We start from the raw sequence: 7,577 nt of genomic DNA, 5'->3' as shown, positions 1-7,577 counted from the left end.
CCATGTAGCACACTGATGTTTTTTGGTCGTTGCTGGGTAGTGTTTGCACGAAGTCAAGGACTTTTCAGTTCCTCGGGCCCTGCCAGGGAGAGGGCTGGAGAGGCACAAGAAATTGGGAAGGGACACAGCCAGGACAGCTGACCTGAACTAGCCAAAGAGGTATTCCATACCATGGGATGTCATGCTGAGTAAATATATCCTGGATGAAGAAGGAAGAAGGGGAACATCTGGCATTGTGGCATTTGTCCTCCCAGGTAACCATTATGCATGATGGAGTTCTGCTGTCCTGGAGATGGTTGAACACCTGCCTGCCGATAGACAGTAGTGAATGAATTCCTTGTTTTGCTTTGCTTGTGTGCATGGCTTTTGCTTTACCTATTAAATTGTTCTTTTCTCGAACCTGGAGTTTTACACTCCTTTCCAGTTCTCTTCCCCATCCCTCTGGGTGAGGGGGGAGTGAGCGAGTGGCTGCGTGGTACTTAGTTACCAGCTGGGGTTAAACCACAACATATAGAAATCCTCAACTTTCCTACTTAAGCTGATGGATACTTTAAGTTTAATGGTTAATGTTGCAAAGTCAAGTGTATCCACATATTTGCGAAATTCTCCAGGGATTGAGACTGGAACTCTCTTTAGCAGTGTGGGTCTGTGGAATTGTTCTTGAATGAACTCGAAGTGCAGTGGGTCACAATCTGGATTTAGTTTTCTTATTTGGAAATTCTGATTCTGGTTTAGACAACTGGAGATCCGCCGAAGCAGAACAGACCTTCTCCAGGTGCTGTGACTGCATCACAAATTGGTTTCTTTACTACAGATTTGAGATCTGTAATAACTTTCATGGGCCAGTAGCTGCAGAGTTGATTTCTTTAATGGAGCTAGAACTAGAACTCAACTGTAATGTAGAAAAGATGAAGCATTTTTGAATGAGGTGACTGATGTATTTTGACAGACTCTTAGTGTTATATACTAAATATTAAAGAAAACAATCATAGCAATAATAGTTATCAGTGGCCGAGAAAGGACAGGCAATCTAGGGCTTGTTCATCTAGTGCTGATGGGCTGGTTTTCTTCTGAGACCCTGAAGACCACTACCTGAATCACTGTCTGATACTAAGGTGAGAGTTGGGGTAGGAGAGAAGTTTTTTCACATTTCTGAGCTTTGTTTCATGGCTCCAGTTCGGTAAACCTGAACACAGCTGCAGTGCTAGCTGGCATAGCCTTGTTGTTAGAATACAGTTTTCCAGTTGGGCTTTTCTTTTTATCCTGCACAAGATGCAATCCTGGCTTGTCAGACCTGGAAGATGATTGACTCATCTATTGTATTACCCTGTTCTCAGTAAATTGCAGTGTGATTCCCAATTTACCTGCCATATGGCCAGTTCTTCTTAAAAATCCAACTGCACAAGCAATGTGTGCCCAAGAACATGGGAAGGAAGTGCATTACTTACAAAGTATGTAATCAAGCAGCGTGATCCAACCCATTAACTGGGTGACATCCTTCTCTTTATTTGGACAGTTTACTGGCTCTGGGGTTTGAAGTGGGAGCTGTCACTTACACTTTCTGATAATAAAACTTAATTGAAATTTCATTATTGTACCAGCAAGTGCCAGGTCACCAGATGGCTCCTAATTGTTACGTCCACATATTCTGTGCTGGATTGCAGCAGACGTTTGTGCTAATGTTACTGGGACAATTGCTAAATGTACTTTGCAAATTTTAAATATACATATCTTACTGTTTAAATAATGTATAAAGAATCGCTTCAGTATTTATTAAACAGCGTAGAGTAATAAACTTCCACAGGGAACCCTTAAAGTTGGTATTTTTTGTTTTGTTTCATTTTCTAAATCATCAATAAGACCCTAACAGCTTTTTAACCACAATAAACTAGTGGGTCCTTATTAAAAAATCAGAATTTCTGAGATTGCAAAAGCTGTGATCCAATCAGGGAGGTAATTCAAGCCACACTGTTTCATCATGTCAGTATATGCAAAGTAAGTAACACTTACCCTGAGGCAAATGCCTTCCAGGATGTGGGATGGGATACACAAATTGGGAAGTTAGAGTATGAGAAGTTAACAGGAAAAAAAATGCAGAAAATCTGCTGACCGTCACAGGTTAATGAAAGGCAAGAAAGGATATGTACTGGGAGGCTGTGCATCAGCACACTTCATGCTTCTCAAACTCTTGCTCAGGACCTTTTGGGCTGGGAAATACACTCAGTGTGCTGGGCTTAGAAAAAGTATGTCTCTTGAGCTCGCTCACTGCAGTGCGGCAGGCCTATCCATGGCAGAAAGGGAGGATGATCACCGAAGCCCATTAAAGTTGCAGGCATGGGTTGGACCCTGCTTCCCTGCCTGCCTGTGTCCTTGGAGGTCTTTTCCCTTTCGGTCATGCACATGAAGAAGTGGTAAAAGTGGTAGCTTGGCCTTTTCCTCATAGCTGGTTTTGTGACTGCATAGGGGATAATGAAGCGGTAGGAGGTAAAGTGGTTGCAGAGGATTCTTTTAAGAGCAGGAATCTGGCCTGCTCTGAGTAAATGGTGAGAGGGAGCTTTCATGCAGAAATACACATAACTGTTTAGGTCTCTTCAGGAGTAACAAGCATGATACTGAATGAGAGAACCAGCTGCCTACTTAGACATAGGAACCAAGGACAATCACAAAGACAGCTTTTGGAAAATAGAGTGTAATAATAGATAATATGATGCCTGAAGGATTTCCTCACCACTTGCAGGACTGGGGATAGGAGGTTTCCTAGCTGATGCATTTGAGCAACTAATTTCCATCAAGAGATATTTTTGCATTTACTCTCCAGATGTGCCTAAAAGTCTTGTTGATAGTCCCCAACAGCTGTCAGGAAGATGGTGAAAAAAAGAAAGAACAAGTAGTCCCTGTCCCCACTGGTAGCTTTATAGCAATTTCCAAACTTCAAGTGCCAGGGCTTTCCTCTTTGCTTCTTCCATTGTTTTTGCTTTACTCTGTGGTCTTTACTTGGGGTGGCAAAGGTTGTTTGCTGGTGTGTGTCTTTTCTATGTATACTGCTTGTTTTTAACTCTGTTCAGATCAGATCCCAAACGGAAAGAGAAAAGATCATCAACTTGTGGTGCTTTGTGCAGGAATGGTCTATCACTCATTTTAAGACTCCAACCCAAGATGTAGTTTCTGATATAGAAGTAAATTTTATCCAGATTGGCTTAAAAGACAAATTCTTCCTTGTGTAATCAGGAAGGTAACTGAAAGACCAGCTGGGTTAGCCAGGGGAGAAGCAAATTAACTAGGGTCCCCCCATCCCTTAAATTTACTCCCTGCTTCCTGTTCCTGGCTGTCTACATTTTAATGTCCTGCAGGTCAACACGCAAGGCCTGTGGGGCTGTTCTAGAAAGACATACTTTCATTGACCTGGAGCGCAGGGAGCAAACTCCTGTTGTTAGTATTGCATCAGTACAGCTTTACTCTGCGTTTTGTTGTACATCTGATCCATAACTTTTGTATTTACTCCAGTTGTGGAACTGTTGGCAGGCCTGTGTGAGATGGCTCCAGTAAAAGCAGGACTGCTGGGATCTACACTATTGCTAAACTCAAACCAAAACAAAATGCTTATCTTCACAGTTCTTCCTATTGAGATCAGAATTAGAATTAATAAATACAGTGAAGGAAGCTCAAACTATTTGGGATGTTAAGTGGAATGGGAAAGTGCTTAGAAATATTCCTCAAATGGTTTCTGTAAACATTCCTTGAATAGCTTTCCTGTGCCTAGGTTTGCTGTGTGTTTAAGTAGACAGGGGCACTTTCTAGGAAATTAGGTTTTGTCTTCCCTTTAGTTTGTTAGAAATCTCATAGAAGCTGGGGAAACAAAATTTCAGTTCCATTTTAAGACTTCAAAAGAAGCAAATAAAGTTCCAGAGGAACATCTGGAACTTAGTCCCCAGCTCAACACCAAACTTCTCTAAGTTTGCCCATGACTCATTGTTTTGGACATATACATGTGATGCCAGCAGCAGACAAGGGATGTTTCTTTGGCTTCCTCCTGTACTGCTATAAGGTTTCAGAAAAACAGAAAGCAAATTTTGGATAGGACTCTATTGTAATTAGTGCTTTCCTTGATGCAGCCCTTTACTGTATCAACCCAAACTAAATTCACACAGCATATGTGTAATTTGACAGAATTTTATCAACAGCTAAAAATTTGGGAAAAGGATGCAATTAAAAAGTGGTGGTGTAACCCATGGAAGCAGTGGGTTTGCAAATCTGCTGCTTTCATTGAAAATGAACTAAATTTCCTGTTGATTAAAGGTTTTGATAATGGTGAATCTGCACCAGTATTTTGTTATTAAAAATAGATACACAGGAAATGTACTGAAGTACCTTGCTTTCAGGTTCTTGCCTTTCAGTTGAAGGACCCTGAACAACTGGTTAGATGCTTGTTTTGAGGAAACCCGATGCATCTATTCCACTTTACAAATAAAACTGTTCAGAGAGCTGTAAAGTAGCATTGCAGGAGCAGTAGGAGATGAGACCTGCAACAATCAGAAGACTGTTAATTGTGTTTCAGAATAGTACAGCAATGGCTATGAAGCATGGCTATGAATCAGAAACCAGATTTTCTTACTTTCAGTAATTCTATTGCTGAGTCTTGCTAGAGTTATGGATAAGAAAATCAAACCCACATCCCATGGTATCAGAGCTTCCCTTGTATTGTGTTCTAGATTAGCAAGGTTTGACCAAGGTTTGACCACGTTCTGAGGAGTTTCCTTCACTCCATGTGCCACTAAATTTCAATCAGCATTATCATTAGTATAGTTGTATCCCAGTGTTGACACCAGCAATCAAGAGTAAGCAGATGAAATGTTAAGGACTGCAATATAGAGAAGATCAGACCATGACCTGGTAGTTTCTGTCTCAAATTCTATGTCTGGCATGTTCCTGTGGACAAGAGCTCTAAGGAAGACAGCTACCCACAGGTAGAAAAAGCAGGACTGAGATTAACAAAGAAAACACAGATTTACAGCAATTTCCAGATATATTTTTTTTTTTTGAGAATGGAACAAAGAGTTACATAGAAATGGGCAAAGAGTAGGAAACTGAGCTGCATGGAAGCAGGAAGAGGATAAACCATGCAGAGCCCAGCAGACAATGGGCAGAGCTTCAGTTTGATACCAAAGATAAGAACAAGCCAGTGAAGGTGTCTGAGAAGCATTTGGAGATTTTTTTGAATGCTAAGTAGGGCAAGCTGAGTTCTAGAGATGGCATGAACTGTATGATAAGGAGAAACTGGAACAGGCAAGGCATCAAGGTGAAAGGCACAACATGGATTTGGGGTGGGGGTAGATGCCTGAAATAAGGCTCTGGAGACAGTGAGAGTAATAACAGGTACAACTGCATGGAGGCATTGAAATTTAGGGGGAGAGTCAAATGTTATGTACTCTTAGTACATAAGCATAAGGGACAGGAAAAATACTGAATCTGCCAACAGTTAAAGACAAGAGAAAAAGCTGGAATTTCCTTGACACCAAGGGAGTTTCTTTCAATCATGATACCATTAAACTTTCCAAATGGCTCTGAAAATATTTGTTGAAGCATGGCTTATCTTCTTTCAAAAACATTTTTGCATTCCAAGAGATAATACTGTTAGAGCCCTCTGCACAGGTTTCCATTCTGCAACCTTTTTTGAGGTGACTAATTCCCCTGGAATTTCAGGAGATCTGACCATGTAAATACCTTTACTTCCTTTTGAAAACCTACTACCTTCTGTTAATGGATACATAGAGAATCAAATTCTTAGCTGACTTAGCTGAGATAATGCATTGTATGAAAGAAATTTATTATGCTATCACCCAAAATGTTTCCAAAATGTCTATGATTAGAACAAATACATATAATAGACCTCTGAAGTTTTTTTACTTAACATTTTAGGGTTTGGTTTTGTTTGTTTGTATATTAACTGTTTATAACCTGAATCAATCTTTAAATGTTAATTTATTTAGGAGTAATGTGTGCCTCAGATGTTATTTAAACATTTCCTCTACCAAGCCATGCTATTTTAAACAACCGGTAAGTAAATCACAGTTCTCTGCTGAACTGAAGATTAACACTGTTTTCTTCAGCATAAGACATTCAAATTCATCCCCTAGAAACCAATAGAGAACACTGACTACACTTCTGGGAAAATGCAAGCAATTCCGTAAAGTCAGGGGAGGTTTACATTACAACTATCATATAAAATTCAGACAAGTGAAATCATAAAACCAAACCAAACCAAAACCGGTTTAATACAGGTGAACGTCAATGCCAAACAAGAAAAAGCCAGTGAAGCTGCAGCTCAGCTGGGTGATTTTAGTATAATAGAACTACATACATACAAGGAGTTTCACATGAGGGAAGAATCTGAATGTGAAAAAATCTGAACTTAAAATCAAACAGTATACTGACTAAAAAGGAGGATGGAAAATGCAAGCAAGGGCTAGCTGGTAGCACACATCAGCTATAGCAGATGTGATTGCCAGTAGCTCTAAATGCATGTTAAATTACAGCAGCATCTGTTCTCACAGAGATGGCCTCAGTCATCTTAAAAAGAAAGGTTAGTTTGGAAATCAAAATTTGAGAAAAGGATTAAAGGCAGGGTTTGGGAGAGGTAGAGAAACCTGATGTCTGATAACCACAGGCAAAGGTTCACAGTCCTGGCTGGTCACTCTGCAGCTCTGAATGAGAGGTGTTACATTTCACAGGAGCTGGTGAAGATCCTACGTGTAGAAGTCAACAAAACCTTTAAAGGATGTGAATCTTAGATTCAGTGATTTGACTTCTTCCTAGACAAAGCTGAGCAAGCAGTAAAGTAGATGCTAGTGACAAATGCTGAGAAAAAGAAAGCAAAGTCCCAAAGATGTCCAAATAATGACTAGTATTTAACTTTGAGCAGCACCTACACAAAGAGAAACAAAATAATTACAAAAGCAGGAATCATAAAATCCTGAGACCTAGAAAAATGAAGGTAGTAAGAATGAGTAACTCAGTCAAAAAATTCAATTGCACAGTTACCAAGGCTGGATGTAATCTCAGAAAACTGAGGAAAAGGACTTCCAAAATGATAAAGGGATTACAAATTGTAAAAAAAGGGGGTAAGGACTATCATTAGAGAAATCACAAACAGAAAAGAAACTGTCATCTAATCAGAGTGCTGAGAGCTGAGGAATAAAAAAATGAAGTGAAGGAAACATGCCTGGCTGGGACTTTAAAAAATGTTCCTAGCCACTGACTGAGTAATAAGACCGATCAGAACTACTTAGCAGCAGGAAAACGTTACAGTAGAAGAGGTAAAGTGACCCAGCCTGTCAGTATTTGGTATCCTGCCCTTCCCACCACACCATCAGTTATATAGTACTGGCTAACTTTACTTAATAAACGGTATGCTGAAATAACAGTTTAAAAGACAGTCATAGCAAACTTGTTTTAGGGTCATAAATTCTGAAACAATGTGTATATCTTAAGGGTTTATTTCTTTGTTTGGGACTTGTGATGAACCATTAAGTTCAATTTTATTTGAGCTGTTCTAAGAAACTTTATCTTAAGCAACAGAA

This window comes from Falco punctatus (assembly GCF_963210335.1).
Source record: "Falco punctatus genome assembly, chromosome: 5".
Taxonomy (NCBI): domain Eukaryota; kingdom Metazoa; phylum Chordata; class Aves; order Falconiformes; family Falconidae; genus Falco; species Falco punctatus.
The sequence above is the reverse complement of the archived record's forward strand: the minus strand, read 5'-3'. Positions refer to the sequence as shown.